Genomic DNA, 23,068 nt, shown 5'->3' on the forward strand with positions numbered 1-23,068 from the left:
ATCCTGTGTATGATGCGAGTTAAATTATGAAATAAGTTTGTATTTGTAGGTGACTGGAGCTTATTTTGCTTGTGAAAATTTGGATCATAAAATAAAAGACTACCCTTTGAACAAGAAGAAAGAATCACTGCCTCATAAATCATCAGCCCATGCCAGAGTGTATGTTATCACAGAATATGATTTTAAAACTTCTAAATTAGTGGTCGAAGGTAGTATTCATGTTTCTGAAAGAATGCAAATATTTGTTTGACCATATGTCTTATCTATTATTGGATTCACAATATTTTGCTTATCACATGGGCAATCAACCTAAACCACTGGATTATAGACTATATGTAAATACGACTATTGGGGATTGTTTGATAACAAACTCGATCTAGTCATCTTGTTTGATTTCTATTGGAGAACACAAACTTCTTACTGATTTGGTTCTCCTAGATATTTGGAGTTTTGATATTATACTAAGTATGGATTGACTATCTTCCAATCATACCAGTATAGATTGTTATACAAAATGATCACTTTTTGCATACTAGATCATCCTATCTTTTATTTTGAGAGTATTGGGCATGATTTACCTCCTTGCATAATGTATTTCCAGATGACTTGCCTGGTTTACCTCCAGATAGAGAGGGTGAATTTACTATTGATTTGATCCCTAGGATAACCCCAATATCTAAGCCTCCTCACATAATGGCATAACTCGAGCTTGAGGAATTGAAAAAGCAACTACAAGAAGTATTAGATAAGGGTTTAATTCGACCCAGTGTTTCACCATGGGATGCTCCGGTGCTATTAGTTAAGAAGAAGGATGGAACATTAAGACTTTGTATTGATTTTAGACAATTGAATCAGGTGACCATTAAGAACAAGTATCCCCTACCCAGAATTGATGATTTGTTTGATCAATTGCAGGGTGCATAAATATTCTCCAAGATTGATTTAAGGTCAGGTTACTATCAGTTGAAGATCATGAAGGAGGATATTCCAAAAATAACTTTTAGAACTCGATATGGTCACTATGAATTCTTAGTGATGCCTTTTGGTTTATCTAATGCCCTTGTAGCTTTTATGGAACTGATGAATAGGATATTTCAGCCATTCTTGGACGATTGTGTGATTATATTCATTAATGACATATTAGTATATTCAAGGAGTAATTAGGAGCATGAGGAACACTAGAGAAAAGAAGTTATATGCAAAGTTCAGCAAATGTGAATTTTGGTTGGATGAAATTGCTTTCTTAGGCCATGTGATTTCAAGGAAGGGTATATCTGTTGATCCAAAGAAAGTTGAAGCTGTTATTAAGTGGGAAGTACTAACAAACATAACAGAAGTTAGAAGCTTCTTGGGCATGACAGGTTATTATAGGAGATTTATGGAGGGATTTTCTCGAATTGCTCAACCTCTCACCAAACTCACTTAAAAGAATGTGAAATTTGTATGGGGTGATGATTGTGAGCAAAGATTTCAAGAGTTAAAAAGGAGATTGACTAGTGCCCCTATTCTCACTATTCCAAGTGGTGATGAGGGATTTATGGTTTACACTGATGCCTCAAGAAAGGGCCTTGGATGTGTTTTGATGCAAGAAGGGAAAGTGATTGCTTATGCTTCTAGACAACTAAAGAGTTATGAACTGAATTATCCAACTCATGATTTGGAATTGGCAGCAATTGTTTTTGCTCTAAAAATTTGGAGGCATTACTTATATGGACGAACATTAGAAATCTTTACTAATCATAAGAGTTTAAAGTATATTTTTACTCAAAAAGAGTTAAACATGAGACAATGGAGATTGATAGAACTTCTAAAAGATTATGATTGTACCATTCGTTATCACCCGGGTAAAGCTAATGTTGTAGCAGATGCCCTTAGTAGAAAATCTACAAGTTTTATGGCGACTTTGGTTGTGAAGCAATGGAAGTTATTAGAAGAGAATTATGATTTGAATGTTATGAGAAAAGGGCAAGACTCAATGATATTAATGGCCTCCATCTAAGTGCAATATGATCTTATTTAACAAATTAAAGGAGGACAACTACGAGATCGACGCTTGATCTGCTTAAGGAATGAAGTAGAAAAGAGATTGAAAGTGAATTTTCGAGTTTCAGAGGATGGCCTATTGAGATTTAGGGATAGAATATGTGTTCCAAATGACTCAGATATCAAAAATCAAATCCTGAGAGATTGTCATAATTCAAAGTACACCATGCATCCTGGTAGCACTAAGATGTATAGAGATCTCCAAAGTCATTATTGGTGGGAAGGCATGAAGAAGGAGATTACAATATATGCATCTAAAGGTTTGTTGCAACCTTTAGATATTCCTGAATTGAAATGGGAATGTATTACCATGGACTTTATTTCAGGACTACCTCGAACTTCTAGAAAGCATGATGCTATTTGGGTTCTCATTGATAGGTTAATGAAATCTGCACATATCCTACCGATCAATATGACTTATTCGCTTGATAGGCTTGTAGATTTATATATCAATAAAATAGTAAGACTTCATGGTATTCCAAAGGAGATCATCTCTGATAGTGACTCCAGATTTCTATCTAGATTTTAGAGAAGGTTACATGAATCTATTAGCACTAAAAAGTCAAGTTTAGCACTGATTATCACCCTCAAACTAAAGGTCAATCAGAAAGAACCATTCAAACACTTGAGGATTTGCTTCGAGCCTATGTTATGGATTGGAAAGGTGATGGGATAAAGATATCTCTCTTATTGAGTTCACTTACAATAATAGTTATCATTCAAGTATTCAGATGGCTCCTTATGAAGCTTTATATGGGCGAAAGTGTAGGACGCCTATATGTTGGGAAGAAATCGGTGACAGGAAGTTATTAGCACTAGAAAAAGTACAAGATACTATTGAGAAAATTCAACTTATAAGAAAAAGGTTAAAGACTGCTCAGAGTCGTTAAAAGAGTTATGCTGATAACAGAAGACGAAATATTGAGTTTCAAATTAGAGATTTTATATTCCTGAAGATCCCCCCTTCTAAAGGCATTGTAAGATTTGGGAAGAAAGGAAAGTTAAGCCCCAAATTTATTGGACCTTTTGAGATTCTTGAGAGGGTTAGTTCTGTCGCTTATAGGATTGCCTTGCCACCATCATTGTGCCATATCCATGATATATTTCATGTTTCAATGATCAGAAAGTATATACCTGATCACTCTCATGTTATTGAGTATGAGCCGATTATGATTGAGAAAGACTTATTTTACAAGGAAGAGCCCATTCGGATTATTGATAAAAAAAGAGAAGATCTTAAGAAATATAATCATTACTATTGTTAAAGTAATTTGGAAGCATCATTCTACAAATGAAACGACCTGGGAGATAGAGGAAGAAATGAAGAAAGCTTATCCTCATCTTTTCGTCGAAAGAGGTATGATAAATTTAGAGGACTAAAATTTTCTTTAAGGAGGAGAGAGTGTAACATCCCCCATTTTTAAAAATTTAGTAAAATATTTATTTATCAAAATAAAGATGATTAAATAATTATTTTATATTAAATGATACTATATTAAAAGTTTATGGCTATGGACCTAAGAGTAAATATTAGAAGTTTGATATAATTTATGAAAGATTCAGATTTAAGTTAAAAAAAATAAAAGAAAATAATAATGGACATGTGTCACTAGCTAACCTAAGGGTGCCACTTATCTTTTCTCTAAAGATGACACCTAGCCCCTTTCATGCATGCATGACACATTGCAACTTTTACATTAGCCAAAACCCAAATAATTAGATGAAAGGTTAAAGAAAACAAACCTGAAGAGTTGCAGCCAACGTGAGTTTGAGAAAAGAAGAAGAATAAGAAGAAGAGCTTGAGGTTTTTCATCAATTCAAATAATTTCAAGGTAAGAGTTCTAACCCCATCTCACAGTAACCTTAATCTTTGTTTGCATTTTTATTCTGCAAAATTTGAAAGATTTCAACTGAGAACCAGACCTTCTTTCGTTTTGATATAAAGCTATGAATCTATAATTTTTCGGTAATCTGACCTTTATGCAATATTTCAGTCATAACATTTTGTAATAAACTCTGATTTAGATAAGACCTATTCCATTTGAAAGTAGACAAAAAAGTCTTTATTTTGATATGAAGATCGAATGATTTGGAGTTTAAATGCCTACTAAGACTTCTGTTTAAATTAACCCTACAGATTCTGCAAAACAGGGACTGAAATTTCTGATCTATTGTTGCTTAACTACTTATAACTTTCTGTTGTGAACTCAGATTCATACAAAGTATGATTTATTCAAAGCTAGACTCATAATTATTTCTGTATATACCTAATTTGAAATTTTTGGAGTACAATTGCTAACTGAAAAATCTGCTTTCATCGACCCTATGGATTCAGTAAAATAGAGCTAATATTTCCAGAACTTTGGCTACGAAATTATCTGTAACTCCCTATTGTAAATTCCAATTCTTATTAAACTTGATTTGCCTAAAACTAGATTGATAAAGCTTTCTAAAGACACCTATTTTGTATAAATTGGAATATAATTGGTTATCCAAATAGTTCATACAATGTTCCTATCAAATTCTGCCAGAATCGAGCTTTGGTCGATTTCGGCTTTCCTTGTTTCTTCTCTTTGGAAATCGATTTTGGTAAAAACTCTTACTTCATTTAAGCTTTACATTATTACCTTAAATTCCTATATACTTTTGTCCTTTATTTATTTGTACATCTGCAGCTATCATCTAAAGATCATGTTTGCATCGTAATGATTCGGCATATGCATCCCATTGTTTCGCATTTGCTTTCGATATGTGCCTCTTTCAGAAGGTAGACTCAAAATCCTTTCTATATATACCCGATTTGAAATTTTTGGAGTACAATTACTAACTAAAACATCTGTTTTATCGACCTTCTGGATTCAATAAAACAGAGCTAATATTTTTTGACCTTTTGCTACGAAATTATCTATAACTCCCTATTGTAAATTCCAATTCTTGTAAAACTTAATTTACCTAAAACTAGATTGATAATCGTTCTAATGACAACTATTTTATATAAATTGGAGCATAATTGGTTATCCAAATAGTTCATACAATGTTCCTATCAAATTCTGCTAGAATCGAGCTTTGGTCGGTTTCGGCTTTTCTTGTTTCTTCTCTTTGGAAATCTATTTCAGTAAAAACCCTTACTTCAGTTAAGTTTTACATTATTATCTTAAATTCCTGTATAATTTTGTCCTTTATTTATTTGTACATCTGCAACTATCATCTAAAGTTCATGTTTGCATCGTAATGATTCGGCACATGCATCCCATTGTTCCGCATTTGTTTTTGATATATGCCTCTTCCAGTTTCATTTCTTTGGACATTGAACTTATCTAACTTTCTTATTTCAATTGAGCTATATATGGTTTCTTGAAATCCTTGTTTCCTCTTGCTTTTGTTTCCTTTCAAATCTGAATACATTGTGAAAGATTATGTTTGTATCTTATTGACTCGAAAGGCATATGTACATTTCATTGTTCCGCATGTGCTTCCAATATATGCTAATTTCATTATTCATACTGTCCCTTTGTACTCCGGTGTTTGTGGGATAAATATGAACCTTTGCCAGAAATGGTAAAGGGAGTTATGCTTAGAGCCCCCGATGCTTTGCCGGCCCCTATGACTTCACTCAAACATGGGTGGATGGAGCTCCCAAACGTGGGAGACTTATGTTTGTTGGTTATTCAGAAATGGATGGACTATATTATGTTATGATCCCACTTCACCTTCTATGTGTTTGATATGATATCCAAAGCTTTGGCTATGTTTCTATGCATGCTTTGGATAAGAATGAAATGAATGCATCGTCATGTGACATTTGAGCTTCTATTCATGTTTTTTTCTTTGATATATTTCTGAAATGTTATAAGTCTTTGTTATACCTTGAAAATTACCATATGTCATCGATATGCTCCTTATGCCAATGATATGCTCCAATTATCCTTCCTCGATTGTATGAATAAAACGTGCTTCGAACGATATGATATTGTAATTCTGCATTCAAACAAAACATGCTACTGTTTCATCCTGTATCTCTGCTTTGTATTTTGATACCTCATTTGTTTGAAAACTGTCCTCTTTGCTAAGGATATGTTAGTCATTTGCTGAGCTTTATATGCTCACCCCGTTGCTATATAAATTTTTCAGGATAGTTTATCGCTCACTAAAATGTGTAAATTGGGTTGAGGCTGTGGAAGACTAGAAGATTTTGGGGCAAATATTTTGTACTTGATAGGTTGATGTTGTATAAGTTCTTTTTGGGTGTAATGAAATATCAATGACAAATCTAGATTGATGTATCTTGTAAATATTTGAAAAGTACCTCTTACGTCAGGATTTTGGAAATGTTAAGTCTAAACTATGTACTGATATAAACATGTAGTACATGTTGGTTTTATGATTGCATTAATTACCGTTCTTATAGATTTATCATATAGTTATGATTTAGTTAAGTTGCTTTTGGATTTTAAGAATAATCTAGTGACATGATGTATGATTATAAACTGCACAGGTTTTGTGAATTGTGGATTATAGAGGTGAATGACTTGAATGTTTTTCTTAGTGACCTCAAATATGTGATTGGATCCTGGATTGTTTGTTGAATTAAGTATTATCAATCTTGAATTAGGTTCACACCTCCTTAATGAAAATTAAATTCGGGGGGGGGGGCATGACAATATCAGATCAGAGGAAGGTGTGGCAGTGGACCCCTTCAAAATTGGAGCAATGCAAAACTGGCCAACCCTGAGAAACATAAAATTGCTACATGGCTTTCTGGGTTTAATAGGCTACTACCGCAAGTTTATGAAAACTTATGGAAAGATCAATGCACCACTTACTTCCTTACTAGAAAAAGATGTCTTCCAAAGGTTGGACAGAGCCTCCGCTTCTTTCAACAAACTTAAGGCAGCCATGACGACGACCTCAGTGCTAACACTACCAGATTTTAACCGACCCATCATTATTGAGGCCGACGCATCTAGAGTCAGAATTCAAGCCATTCTCATGCAAGATGGCCGACCACTCGCATACACAAGCAACACATTATCTTGCTCCCATCAAAATATGTCAATATATGAAAAGGAGATGCTTGCCATTGTGCGCGCATTAACGTGGTGGAGACCCTACTTGATTGGTCATGATTTTAAATTAAAACCGACCATAAAAGCCTCAAGTACTTTTTGGAGCGAAAGATATCATCCCCTGTGCAGCAAAAATGGCTACCTGAGCAAGTTGAAGTTTCGACCGTTTCACTTCCTACCAGCGACTTCCTTGAGGATATTAAGATGGAATGGCAAGAAGATTCAGAGACTAGTAAGATTATAAAAAATTTGGAGGAAGCACCAAGCTCCGTGGCTCATTACAATTGGGACTCAAAAAAATTACACTATAAGGGACGCATTGTGCTTACGACATATCACCCACAAATCGATAACTAGACAGAAGTTGTAAATAGGTGCTTAGAGAAAGCCCAAAGTCACCCGCCAAATATGACTATCCAAGGAGAACTCTAGACCTAGCCAAGTACCATTACTGATCGACGGATCGTGACTCGACGACGACGACCCACTACTAACACAGTGGGTGAACCTACCAACAGAAGATGTCACTAGGGAGAACTATGACGACTTGAAGATCAAATTCCCAAAATTCATGAATCGTCAGTCTCGAGGACAAGGCTGATTTGAAGAGAGCGGTTCTATTAGGACTCTAGCTAGGAGAGTCCTAATTAAGAGGGACATTCATATAAAATCTACCTAAGCCGACCCCTATTAAAGAGGTGAAGAGGCCGGCTAGGGTTAGGAGGTTGTTTCTTAGAGAAGAATTAGGAGTTGTAAAGGAATAGGAGTCTTGAATAGAAGTCCTATTAGGAGTTGATTAGAAGTAGGAGTCTTGAGTAGGAGTCCTATTAGGAGTTAGGGTTTAGAAACCCTATAAATAGCCATGTATTCCTCCTCTTTTGATAAGCAATAGATGAATTTTTTCTGCAGTCTTTGAGCAGCAACTTGGAGGGAGGAACCCCTATAGAGTTCCAAGGAGGCCGATCCCCTAAAGAGATCAACCCCAAGTTTAGAATCTGCAAGGGTTCTAACACTAGCCTTGCTTTATAGGTCTCTACCTTTCCATCTACTCCGATCTTTTTCTTAAAGATCCACTTGCAACCGATGGGTACAATACCTTCGAGCGCATCAACTAGGTTCCAAGCCTTGTTGGAGTACATAGAATCCATCTCAGAATATATGGCTTCTTGCCACTTCCTGGAGTCTATACTCATAATAGCCTCCTCGTAGGTCTGAGGATCAATGTTCTCAACATCCTCTCCTCTAATATATCCCACATATCTCTTAGGAGGATGAGATACTCTATCAGACCTACGTAAAGTTGAAACTTGTGTGTTAGGTACCTGAATAGACTCGGGCTGTTGTAGAGTGGTGCTTGAGCTTGGTTCTCCAATCTCACTCAATTCTATCATTCTCCCACTGTCTCCGCCAAGAATGTGTTCCTTCTCAAGGAACACTGCTCTCTTAGCTACAAAGACCTTTTGGTCCTCGAGATGATAGAAATAATACCTACATGTTTCCTTTCTGTATCCCACAAATTTGCATCGCTTTGTCCTTGATTCTAACTTATCGAGGTTGTGTCTTTTAACGTGGGCAGGGCAGCCCTAAATCTTAACAACCTTAAGATCAGGCTTCTTCCTTTTCTATATCTCATATGGTGTAGACACTACCGACTTAGTTGGAACTCTGTTCAGAAGGTAAGCTGCGATCTCTAGGGCATATCCCAGAATAAGATGGGTAGGTCAGCGAAACTCATGATGGACCGTACCATAACTAATAGCATGCGATTCCTCCTTCCAAAGACACCATTGAGCTGAGGTGTATAAGGAGGTGTCTATTGGGATAATATCCCATGGTCCTTGAGGAACTGAGTAAACTATGTACTTAAGTACCCACTTCCTCGATCCGATCGAAGAGTTTTGATACTCTTTCCAATCTGGTTCTCCACCTCATTCTTATACTCTCTGAATTTCTCAAAAGCCTCGGACTTATACTTCATTAAGTATATATATTCATACCTTAAGAAATCATCAGTAAAGGTAATGAAGTAGGAGTAACCACTAATGTCATGAGTTAACATGGGTCCATATACATCACTATGTATGAGTTCCAACAGCTTAGTGGTTCTCTCTCCAATTCCACTAAATGGAGAGTTGGTCAGTTTTCCACGAAGGCAAGGCTCGCAAGTTGCATATGACACATAGTCGAATGGATCTAAATATCAATCATTTAGCAACTTTTGAATCATTCCCTCATGGATGTGACCTAGCCTACAATGCCATAGGAATGCACTGTTCACCTCATCTCGTTTCCTCTTAGACACTTACATTCATGATATGTGGAGTAGTGTCTAGCATAAACAAACCTTTATGCAATATTCCTCTCGCCAATCTCCCCTCGGCTTTGCTAGAATTTACAATAAATTGTAGATGTGATAACCAATACTGGTATCAAATACCAATGCACTATCACAAAAATCTAACAATTGGAAATTGATCATGAATATACCTGAAGCTTCTCCAAGCTTCTATTTCGCCCTCTCTACAAGATACTGATAAGACCCTAAAGGTCTTATCGTCGCTCTAATACCAAATGATAAGACCCTAAAGTCTTATCGTAAAAAAGAAGAAGAGAAAGGGGATGATAAAGATCGCTTCGAGGGGATCGGCCTCCTAGGGTTTGTCAAAAGACAAATAGTATTTTTCATAGATTACTGAAAAGAAGCAGTTACATCCCTATTTATAGAGTTCCACCTAGAGTCCATCAGGACTTGAACTCTAATAATAAATAAATATTAAATAAAACTCTACTTGACTCTAACTGAACCAAACTAACTCAATAAACAACTGGACTAAACAAACTCAATAAACATTATTCAAAAGCTCAAAAAAAGGGTCCTAACAGTTCCTCTCATTTCAAATCAGCCTTGTCCTCAAGGCTGAGCAGCATCAATCTCAGGGAGCTTCTCTTTCAACACTTTAGCCATAGACTATCTGCAATGCATCACAACCCATTGATCAAGTAAGTATGGTCTCCACTTTTTGAGAGTGTAAGCAACAGGTCGATCTTTTAGTGTAGTAATCGTTGCATGAAACTTCTAGCCCTATATAATCTTTTTTTTTTTTTTGGTAAGTAAAAGTAAATTGATTATGTGTAAAGTTTCTACAAATAGCTTTATCTATACAAGTCATAGACAAAGCCAAGTAACTATAGAGTGCGAATGCGATAGTTATGACTACACATGCTGTAGACTATAACTACCTGTGGGTACATTATTTGGCATCATTCCCAAGATCTTTAGCTAATAGCAAAATTAAATTTGATAAAAATATCTTTTTCTCTTCGGGTGAAGTGCTCGGTTTTCAGATCATGCTCCATACAGGATCTTGAGTCTCTAATAATATCTTTCAAGAGTTGAGCATTGTTTGTGTGTTGACATTCAAAGATTCTATTACATCTCTCCTTCCACATCCACCAAATAGCGCATCTGAAAGTAACCTTTGCCAGTTGTGTAAGAGGCCCTTTTCTTGAGAAACTTTGCATAAGGTTGCCTAGTTCTTGGTGCAAGTTTGGTTGCGGCAGTCTATTGAGTTCAAATCGCTGGAGAATCTCCTTCCATATCCATTTTGTATAATCACAAGCAAAATAGAGGTGGTCAATAGTTTCTTCTTGTTGCAAACAAAGGGAGCATCGGTTAACATGATAGATACCTCTTCTTTTCATATTGTCTATTGTAGGTAGTTTATTGAGAAGGGCCTGCCATATACATAAGGAGTGTCTTTGTGATCCCGGTCGATCCCATATCTAACTGCTTGGGACCCACTTGTTATTTCTTTGCCTAATTTGATTCCATGCGGATGTGACACTAAATTTGCCATTGTCATGAGGCCAAATAAGTATATCTGAAGAGTTGTTCCTGATTGGAATAGCTAGCATTTCGGGAGAAATAGGATTAGGGAGACACCAGGTATAGTTAGCAATAAACTCGGAAACCTTCCAATCTTTGGGAGCCCCAAGATCTTTTCGTATTTTGTCGCCATATAATTGAAATATACTCTTCCCATTCACCCAAGGATCGTACCACATATTAGTACTAGTTCCAGAAGAGATTGCATACGAAATGTGTTTGATTAGCCTATTCCTTGCCTTTAAAATTCCTTTCCAAGCTGCAGAGTGGTATGTTCTTGTTGAAATTTCCCAGATTGATTCCTTTAAAAGATACCTAGCAGAAACCCATTGTGACCATAAGGAACATTTGTTTTGCAAAAGATCCCACAATTGTTGTACCAGGCATGCTTGATTCCAATCTCTAGTATTTCTCAAGTTTAGCCCCCCTTCATCTTTTGGTTTGCAAATGCTATCCCAATTTACCATATGCATTGCCTTATCATTTGTGCCATTCTAGAAGAAGTTCATTAATAACCGTTCAATATATTGGAGAAGTCTAGCAGGCAGAAGAAATGCATTACATCAATATATAGAGTAGGAGTGCAATACAGAACGGATGAGTTCGAGTCATCCTGCTTTTGATAGAAGGCTATTTTTCCAAGAAGAAATTCTATTCTTTATTTTTTGCAAGATAAGCTGACAGTGGGTTTTGTGAATGCCTGTGGATATGAGCGGGAGACCCAAATAAGGAACTGGCAAGCTTCCCTCACTAACCCCCAAAGTTTGTCTTTGAACCTTTGCAATCACAAGTAAAAATCCGTCCATCAATGATCTTTACTTCGAATCTGTCATAGTCTTCAAATGTGGTGGGCCAATCGGTCAACAGTCTCATTGTCCATAGAATTGTTAGTGCTACCAGTATCAATTAAAACTATAATAGGCTGATGCTCTAGAGTTCTGGCAACTTCCATAGTTTGCGGGTTAGAGTAGTCAGCTAATATATGCATTGTATGTATAGTAGGTTCAACGTCTTCATTAGAATTTATACCTTCATGATCGGAGTCCAACTCTTCTGCTTTCGATTCCTCTCCAATTGGCTCAATCATCATATGTTGCCCTTGTTTACATTGGTGCTCCATACTCCACTTTTCATCATAGTACAAACCCTTTGTTGAATTTTTCTTGAGTTCTTCTTGGGTTAGTCCTCGGATGTCAAGGCTTTGGTTGGGAATAGATATGGTGCGTTGCTTATTGATCATCTGGTGGTTGTCACTTCTGTTTCCATGATTTTCCCTATTGATTTTTTTCTCATGTAGATGTGTGAATGAGATCGTAGATATCATAGTGCGGGGTTGACGAGCCTTAACTTCACACCGGATCTCTGGAATAAGTCCTTCAATAAATGTATCCAGAAGTTGTCGTTCCGACCAATCTCTAGCTTGATTTGACAATCTTTCAAACCTACTCTGATATTCCAACACTATAGAAGTCTAACAAATTTTGGCGAGCTGTCCATCTGTTAGGACTCTAGCTAGGAGAGTCCTAATTGAGAGGGACATTCATGTAAAACTGTTAGGACTTTAGCTAGGAGAGTCCTAATTGAGAGGGACATTCTGCTAGGACTCTAGCTAGGAGAGTCCTAATTGAGGGGGACATTCTGTTATGACTCTAGTTAGGAGAGTCCTAATTGAGAGGGACATTCATGTAGGAGGTTTTTTCTTAGAGAAGAATTAGGAGTTGTAAGGGAATAGGAGTCTTTAGTAGGAGTCCTATTAGGAGTTGATTAGAAGTAAGAGTCTTAAGTAGGAGTCCTATTAGGAGTTAGGGTTTAGAAGCCCTATAAATAGCCATGTATTCCTCCTCTTTTCACAAGCAATAGATGAATCTTTTTTGCAGCCTTTGAGCAGCAACTTGGAGGGAGGAACCCCTATAGAGTTCCAAGGAGGCCGATCCCCTAAAGAGATCAACCCCAAGTTTAGAATCTGCAAGGGTTTTAACACCTGGTATCAGAGCAGCGTTCTTGGAATCTCGCTGCCCTTCCATAGCCATCCATCAACCCTCTACAACCATCCAAAGCAATTCCCACAATTGCTTAAAAGATCGTCACCGAATTCCGTCATCATCTCCACCACCGTGGATCATCCTTTGATCTCCCCGTGAATTGCAACAGGTTCTGGTTTCCTACCTTACTGCTACTGCAATTTAGTTATCCTTATTCGAAAATCAAAAAAAAAAAAAAAATTCGTTCCTATATTGCTGCATAGACTTTTCGTCACAAAGTTTTCATCTCTACGACGAAAGATACATTGCAGAATTCCAGTCGCATAGCACCATCGGTTTGATCTTGCTACTATGCTTTTTCCATCTAAATTTCTACGAAATTTTTATGACATCTTTGACACTTCCTAACAGTGGATTTCCCTCTGGTTTCATCAAAAAATTCTCAATATAAACTACTGATCTTTTATGTCCAATCTGCTGCACTTGAATTGCAGAATTCAAGCTTCATAGCACCATATGTTTGATCTTGCTACTATGATTTTTCTATCCAAATTTCTACGAAATTTTTATGACATCTTTGACACTTCCTAACAGTGGATTTCCCTTTGGTTTCATCGAAAAATTCTCAATATAAACTATTGATCTTTTATCTATGCTACAGAAAATTTTAGCTGCATATCGTTGCCTTAACCCATCTATTTGCAATCTTTTTTGAATGAAATTTCTTATACACTTCATAGATCATCTTGGCTTCCATCTAAGATTGATCTATTAAGAAATTCATCTCTAAAAATGATTTTATGTTGCTGCAAATTTTCATCGTAACCCGCTGAAATTTTTCGACGATAATTCTGCAATTGCAACTTGCACCAATTTCCGTGCTATTATACTGCCAAAATTTTCTTAATTAAATTAGATATCCTTGCTGTCATATAAACTGTGATTTTTCTATCAATTTCCTCCTCAATTCTCTTAAGTTTTTGGTGGAAATTACGTCGAGAAACCGTTGTTTCTTCAACGACAATTCTACTCTTACAAGACAACACATACTTGCTGCAAATTCTACGGATTTCTGTCAAACCTTTGCTACCATCTACCACAGATCCAAAACTTTCATCCACAACCCTAAAACTCTACCAAACCACACCCTCAAACTGTACCCAAAACAGCCACAAAACAAGCCTAAACCGCAGCCTACATCCACCAATCCACCAACACTTTCAACCATCACTTCTCTCAACCTATACATGCCTTTAACCCAACAACAAAAGAGAGATTTGGGGGCATATACTATGGCATCTAAGGAGGCAATCAATGCTAAATTCGAAGCCTTGGAGGTGTGAATGGAGGATAAGATTCGAATGCTCTTTACCGAACTCAGATTGGGCCGACCACTAAGCTCGAAGAAATCAAATCAAGGAGAGAGCTTTGCCCAATCACACCAAGCCCGAATAGATGACTTCCAAGGGAGGGGAGGCTATATGACTGACCCTAACTATCCATGCATGAGAGTGAACTTCCCTAGATGGGAAGAAGGAGACCCGATTGGTTGGATCTCGCGCGCGGAGCGATATTTTCAGTACCACAAAACCGCGGATGCATCTATGGTGAAAATTACAGCTATACATCTTGAAGGGGATGCTATATAGTGGTTTGACTGGTTTGAACATACTTATGGAGTCCTTTCATGGTGACAATTCAAAGAAGGATTGCTGATCCGCTTCAGACCAACCGATTACGAGAATATTGACGAACAACTAGCAAAGATCCGACAAACCTCTACCATTCAGGAGTACCAAACCAGGTTTGAAAGGTTATCTAATCAAACTCATGATTGGTCTCAAAAACAGCTATTGAGAACCTTTATTAAGGGCTTGAAGCCGGAGATCCGAGGAGAAGTTAAAGTGCGACAACCGTATACGCTTATGGCAGCCATCTCTTTCGCACGACATCAAGAGGAGGAATTGAACCATGAAGCTCGGAGGACTAGGGTCGCTCCTCAACCAGTAATATTGAAGTCCTTAGCCCCCCCTACTATCGACCAAGTCCCTACACCAAAGAGGTTAACAAGAGAAGAGCTTCGGGAGCGATATGCGAAGGGGTTATGTTGGCATTGTGACGAGCCGTGGAGCCGTGAGCATCGCTGTAGTAAAGGGAGACTTCTTATGATTGAACCAATAGAAGAAGAGGTCATTGAACATCCAGAAGAGAGCCTTGAACATGAAGAAGAAGATGCAGAAGAAGAGCCACAACCGATTGAAGTTACGGTACATGCACTAGCCGACTACTCAAACCCGGAAACGATGAAAGTTGGAGGCCTTCTCAAACAACAACCGATCACTGTTCTCATCGACACGGGCAGTTCTAATAACTTTATAAATAGTAAGGTTACTATCCAGATGGCCTTACCTATTGAGAATTACAGCAGGTTTGACGTTAAGGTCGTCGACGGACGGATTTTGAATTGTGATCATAGGTGCCCGCAGGAGAAACTATTGCTACAGGACCAAGAGATAATTGTAGATTTCTTCCTTCTCCCTCTTGATGATCATGAGGCCATACTCAGAATTAAATGGTTGATGACATTAGGTGATATTTCTTGGAATTTTATGAAACTAATTATGAAATTTTACAGTAAGGAGAAACAGGTGACATTGCACGGGAAACGTGGGGGCGACATAACAACGGTTTGCACACAACAAATGGAGAATGTTTTGCATAAAGCATGCAGCGGCTTTTTAGTACAACTTGAGCAGCAAACTAAGGGAGAGCCAACAGAATTTGAAGATCCAAATCTACTTCCTTTGCTTACTGAATTTTTAAATATATTTGACGAACCGCGCAACCTACCTCTTACCTATCGGCATGATCATTGTATAATGATTCTTCTAGGAAAATCTTCAGCAAATGCTCAGCCATATCAGTATCCACATCTCCAGAAGGATGAAATAGAAAGGATTATAAAAGAGATGCTCGAAACAGGAGTTATTCGGCCAAGTTGCAACCTCTACTCTTCCCCGGTGCTACTTGTACGCAAGAAGGACGGAACAAGGCGAATATGTGTTGATTACCGAGCTCTCAATGGCATAATCATCAAGGACAAATACTTTATTCCAATAGTAGATGAATTGCTAGATGAAAGGGAGCACAAATCTTTACAAAGCTGGACCTTTGATCCGGGTATTATCAAATACGAGCATGCGAAGAAGACATACGGAAAACCACATTTTGAACACACAACAACCATGACTTTTTGCTTTCTTCAACAAAAGGTGAAATATCTTGGGCATAGCATATCAGAGGAAGGTGTGGCAGTGGACCCCTTCAAAATTGGAGCAATGCAAAACTGGCCGACCTCGAGAAACATAAAATTGCTAAATGGCTTTCTAGGTTTAACAGGCTACTACCGCAAGTTCCTGAAAAACTATGGAAAGATCAGTGCACCACTTACTTCCTTACTAGAAAAAGATGTCTTCCAATGGTTGGATAGAGCCTCCGCTGCCTTCGACAAACTTAAGGCAACCATGACGACGACGTCGGTGCTAACACTACCAGATTTCAACCGACCCTTCATTATTGAGGCCGACACATCTGGAGTTAGAATTGGAGCCATTCTCATGCAAGATGGTCTACAACTCACATACACCAGCAAGGCATTATCTCCCTCCGATCAAAATATGTCAACATATGATAAGGAGATGCTCGCCATTGTGCGCGCAGCAACGAGGTGGAGATTGTACTTGATCAGACGATACTTTCAAATCAAGACCGACCATAAAAGCCTAAAATATCTCTTGGAGCAGAAGATATCTTCCCCCGAGCAGCAAAAATAGGTAACAAAACTTCTTGGATTTGATTTTGAAATAACTTACAAAAAGGGGAAAGAGAATGTTCTTGCAGATGCGCTTTCGCAGCTACCCGAGCAAGTTGAAGTTTCGACCGTTTCACTTCCGACCAGCGACTTCCTTGAGGATATTAAGATGGAATGGCAGGAAGATTCAGATACTAGTAAGATTATAAAAAAATTGGAGGAAGCACCAAGCTCCGTAGCACATTACAATTGAGACTCAAAAGAATTACACTATAAGAGTACTAAATTGAAAAGGAGTATGGCATATCACTCACAAATCGACGGCCAGACAGAAGTTGTAAATAGGTGCTTGGAGATAGCCCAAAGCCACCCACCAAATATGACTACCCAAGAAGGACTTCAGAGTCAGTCAAGTGCTATTATTGATCGACAGATTATGACTTGACGACGACGATCCACTACTGAATTGCTAATACAGTGGGCAAACCTACTAACAGAAGATGCCACTTTGGAGAACTATGATGACTTGAAGATCAAATTCCCAAAATTCATGAATCGTCAGCCTCGAGGACAAGGCTGATTTGAAGAGGGCGGGTTTGTTAGGACTCTAGCTAGGAGAGTCCTAATTAAGAGGGACATTCATGTAAAATTGTTAGGACTTTAGCTAGGAGAGTCCTAATTGAGAGGGACATTCTGTTAGGACTCTAGCTAGGAGAGTCCTAATTGAGAGGTACATTCTGTTATGACTCTAGTTAGGAGAGTCATAATTGAGAGGGACATTCATGTAGGAGGTTTTTTCTTAGAGAAGAATTAGGAGTTGTAAGGGAATAGGAGTCTTTAGTAGGAGTCCTATTAGGAGTTGATTAGAAGTAAGAGTCTTAAGTAGGAGTCCTATTAGGAGTTAGGGTTTAGAAGCCCTATAAATAGCCATGTATTCCTCCTCTTTTCACAAGCAATAGATGAATCTTTTTTGCAGCATTTGAGCAGCAACTTGGAGGGAGGAACCCCTATAGAGTTCCAAGGAGGCCGATCCCCTAAAGAGATCAACCCCAAGTTTAGAATCTGCAAGGGTTCTAACACCATCCAACTTCATGTATGAGTAAATTGTGTCACAATCTTGGGGCCCTTTTCTTGTATTTTCAGATCTATGCAACGTAGAACTTGAGCCCCCATTTTGTTGAAATTTGTTGAGGCTCTCCAATAGGCTCTTTTTGAAATCATTAAGTGTTTCTTGTAGTCGATTCTCAATTCTGATTTCCAATGCTTCCATTTGTGCTTTCACTGAGTTATCGGTGGCCATTTTGTAAGACTATAAATCTGTAATCTCAACTCCTGTTTCTGGTGTCAAGACTAGGGCATAAATCACTTCCCTACTCGGTGCTGTTGTTATGATGCAATCGGTGGTAGCACTATTGGAACGAAGGGTGTTGAATCTCGGATTTTGATGATGAAGTCAATTGTCATTTGTTGTCTAATTTATGTGTTGAGATAAGTGTGCAGGATTAACTACGATAAAAGTTAGACAAGCAGTAGGAGTTGCGCCGGAGTCAAGTTCATGATCACGTTGGGAGTTCGAGAGTTCGACGGAAGTTCGGACGGTCGTCGGAGGTTCTGCGAGAACAGATCCGAGAAGTCCAGAAGCTTGCCAAGCGAAGCTCGTCGGAACTCACCAAGTGGATCATCGCAAAGTCCAGGAGTTTGCCGGAAGTCCGCAGAAGAATCACTGAGGGAACATCGGTTGATCGACGGAAGTTCGCCGGAAACTCGCCGGAAGAAGCGATTGACGCATCGGAGCAAAGTTGCAGAAATTGTCTTGGATTTAATCGTAGTTAGCACGTTGATTAAGTTGGAAAATGGGAGATGATCCCATTAGCTTAATCTTGGGGCAATTGGGCCCTTGAAAAGAATGAAATTGGGGCCGAATGGAGCTAACCATTCGGACTCTGATTGCACCAGGAGGTGCAACCGCCTAGGCCAGGAGGTGGCACCGCCTGGGCTAAGCCTCCCAGCGAAACTGGGCGGTGCAACCTCCCCAGCCAGGAGGTGGCACCGCCTGAGCTCAGTCTTCGAGCAAGACTGGGCGGTGCAACCTCCCTGACAGAGAGGTGGCACCGCCTAAGCTCAGTCTTCGAGCAAGACTGGGCGGTGCAACCTCCCTGACAGAGAGGTGGCACCGCCTGAGCTCAGTCTTCGAGCAAGACTGGGCGGTGCAACCTCCCTGACAGAGAGGTGGCACCGCCTGAGCTCGGTCTTCGAGCTCTGCCAGGCGGTGCAACCTCTCCAGTCAAGAGGTGCAACCGCCTGATCCCGAAATTCCGGGATTTGATCGTTTTGAGCTCCAAATTTGAATTGGGTTGGGGCCTATAAATACCCCACCCATTCAGCACTGAAGTGATAGAGATCCACACCGAATTCTTGATCTTTTCAGTGATTCTAAGAGCTCAAACTTTTGTAAAGTCCAAAAGTTCTCTTCTCTTCTGTTCTTCAAGTCTTGAGTTGTAAAGAGAGGAGAGAAAGGATCTATAAGGGTTGTCTCCTGAGCCCGTCAAAAGGAGAGAAACTGTAAAATGGCAGTTGGCCTTCGCCCATTGAAGGAAGGCACCTAGTTGACGTCGATAACCTCGCCGGTAGAGGAAGCCAAAAGTGGAGTAGGTCAAGACTGACCGAACCACTCTAAATCTCTGGTTTGCGTTTATTTTGAGCACTTTATCATTACTGCAAACCTCCTACATAGCTACTGCTCTCTGCGCTTTTACGAACAAGTTTCTAAGCTCTAATCTTTCTGAATCTGGATTCAGACGTCAATACGTGTTTTCGTACGATCCTTACTTTGCAGCTTACATTTACATCTTGAATCTGTTTATAACTGCGAACTGTCTTCTGCGCTTTTACGAACGAGTTTCCTCACCGTCTACATTTACATTTTGATTCTATTTATAACTGCAAACTGTCTTCTGCAACATTACGAACGAGTTTCAACATTTATTCGTAAAACTGCATTTAGACGTAAATCTGCTTTCCTCGCACAATCATCAGATTTCAGCTTACGTTTACGTCTTAATTTCAAATGCATACTGCCTTCTGCGAGTATACAAACGAGTTTCAAAGTTCAGACGTAAATCTGCGTTTAGACGTAAATCTTCGTTTAGACGTAAATCTGCGTTTAGACGTAAATCTGCTTTTTGCAGATTACTTTTTGAATAGCAGCACATTGTCTTTATACTTCTGCTTAAACTGCGCTTAGACGTAAACTGTGTTTAGACGCAAACTGCGCTTAGACGCAATCTGCGCTTAGACGCAAACTGCGCTTAGACGCAAACTGCGCATAGACGCAATCTGCGCTTAGACGCAAACTGCGCTTAGACGCAATCTGAATTTAGACGCAATCTGCATTTAGACGCAAACTGCGTTTAGACGCTAACTGTGTTTAAACGTAAACTGCACTTAATAATAAGTAAACTAGGATTGGCTTTTGCATAGTGTTTATCGAACGAACGCAGCTTTCGTTTTTAATCGCTGAAAGATTTCCGCTGCACTAATTCACCCCCCCCTCTTAGTGCTCTCGATCCTAACAATTGGTATCAGAGCAGGGTTAACTCTCTAACGGACTAAAACCCAAAGAGAAATGGCATACGCCGGAAACCAAGAGGGGCATTCTATTACGCGTCCACCCATGTTCAGTGGGACGGACTACACCTACTGGAAGACCCGAATGAGGATCTTTCTTATTTCTATGGATTTTGAACTGTGGAACCTTGTTGAAAACGGATTTTCAAAGTCTTCTCTTCCAATGATCGATTGGAATGAATTGGAGAAGAAGGCTTTCGCTCTTAATACAAAGGCTATGAATGCCTTATTTTGCGCACTTGATAAAAACGAGTTTAATCGTGTTTCAACTTGCGAAACTGCATTTGATATTTGGCACACACTCGAAGTGACCCACGAGGGCACAAGTAGAGTGAAAGAGTCAAAAATCAATCTGTTGTTACATTCTTTTGAACTTTTTCAAATGAAACCAAGTGAAACCATTGGCGACATGTTTACCCGTTTCACGGATGTCGTCAATGGTCTAAAAGGACTTGAAAAAAGTTTTTTGGATTTTGAACTCGTAAATAAGATACTAAGATCCCTTCCTAAGAATTGGGATCCTAAAGTCACTGCTATTCAAGAGGCAAAAGATCTGCGCAACTTCCCTCTTGAAGAACTAATCGGGTCATTAATGACCTACGAAATGACTTATAAAGCTCATGAAGAGCAAGAAGACATCCTTCCAAAGAACAGGAAGGATATGGCACTTAAAACCTCTGAATGCCACTTGAGAGAAAACTCAAGTGATGAGGACTGTGATGATGACCTGGCACTTCTAACAAGAAAGTTTAAAAAGTTTTTTAAAAGAAACAAGTTTAAGAATGATACAAAAAATAAACTTGAACCCAAGAAGGACCAAGTAATCTGCTATGAATGCAAAAAACCGGGACACTACAAGAGTGATTATCCCCAAGTCAAAAGGAGAACTTCAAAGAAAAATGCGCTTCAAGCAACATGGGATGACTCAAGCGCATCCGAAGAAGAGGAGTCCAACACCGAGCAAGTTGCTCATTATGCCTTAATGGCCATCGAAGATGAGGTAACAAATTCAATAGATGCATATTTATCATTCGATGAATTATTAAATGCTTTCCATGAATTGTTTGATGAGTGTAAGATTATCAGTAGTAAATACAAATTGCTAAAAAAGGAGCATGATAGTCTTATTTGTAACTTCGAAAAGTTAAATGCTGAACATCATGATAGTTTAAGCCCATGCATAAAATGCCATGATCTAGAAACTCTCAAAAAAGAAAACTTGCTACTTAAGGACACCTTGAAGAAATTCGAGGTTGGTAGCAAGTCATTAAACATGATCCTTACAAACAAGGGTCATGTTCCCAAAAGAAGTGGTATTGGATTCGTGAGAAGTCCTCACCAAAATCCAACCACCTTTATAAAAGGCTCCATCTTACATGTTAGACATCAAACCAAATGCAACTTTTGTTGCAAGTTTGGACACAAGACACATTGTTGTCCATTCAAGAAAATTAGTCCAAACAAATTGATTTGGGTTCCTAAAGGAACCACAATAAACTCCATACAATATGATAAACAATGCAGATCTATTTGTGAGGCACCCAAAAGCAAATGGGTACCTAAAAATCATCCTTTCTTGTAGAAACCCACACCATCACAAGCTAGGAGCAAGAGATGGTACCTTGATAGTGGATGCTCAAGGCATATGACCGAAGATCCATCTCATTTCTCTAAGCTCACTAGCATAGACGAAGGCTATGTCACCTTCGGAGACAACAACAAGGGTAAAATCATTGGCAAAGGAACCATAGGTAACAAATCCAACCTTTTTGTTGAAGATGTTCTGTTAGTTGATGGTTTAAAACATAACCTCTTGAGTATTAGTCAATTATGTGATAAAGGATACATTGTCAAATTCGAATCTAATGCTTGCATCATTGAAAAACCACATAAAAATATGTCTATGATTGCATTAAAACAAAATAACGTATACACTATTGACATCAATGACTTATGTGATGAAATGTGTTTTGCGGTTATAAATGAGGATGCTTGGCTATGGCATAGAAGATTAGGCCATGCTAGCATGAAACTAATCACTCAAGTATCATCTAGAGAACTTGTAAGAGGAATTCCTCATATCAAGTTCATCAAAGACAATGTATGTGATGCTTGCCAATTAGGTAAACAAATTATGGGTAGTTTCAAAGTTAAGAATCAAATAAGCACCTCTAGGCCCTTACAATTGATCCATATGGACTTGTTCGGACCAATCTCTACATCGAGTCTAGGAGGTAGCAAATACGCCTTTGTCATTGTTAATGACTACAACAGATATACATGGACCTACTTCTTAAAACAGAAAAATGAATGCTTTAGATATTTTACCAAGTTTTGTAAACTTATTCAAAATGAGAAGGAATCTATTATTTCGTCAATTAGAAGTGATCATGGTGGAGAATTTCAAAACCATGATTTCAAAGAATTCTGTGAACTTAATGGATACAACCATAATTTCTCTACTCCAAAAAATCCTCAACAAAATGGGGTAGTAGAAAGAAAAAATCGAAATTTACAAAAAATGGCAAGAACCATGTTGAATGAACATGGCCTACCCAAATATTTTTGGGCCGAAGCTGTAAACACTACTTGCTATATTTTGAACAGAGTTCTAGTAAGACCCTTACTCTCCAAAACTCCTTATTAGTTATGG

The sequence above is a fragment of the Musa acuminata genome, chromosome BXJ2-8, assembly GCF_036884655.1.
Source record: "Musa acuminata AAA Group cultivar baxijiao chromosome BXJ2-8, Cavendish_Baxijiao_AAA, whole genome shotgun sequence".
Classification (NCBI taxonomy): Eukaryota; Viridiplantae; Streptophyta; class Magnoliopsida; order Zingiberales; family Musaceae; genus Musa; species Musa acuminata.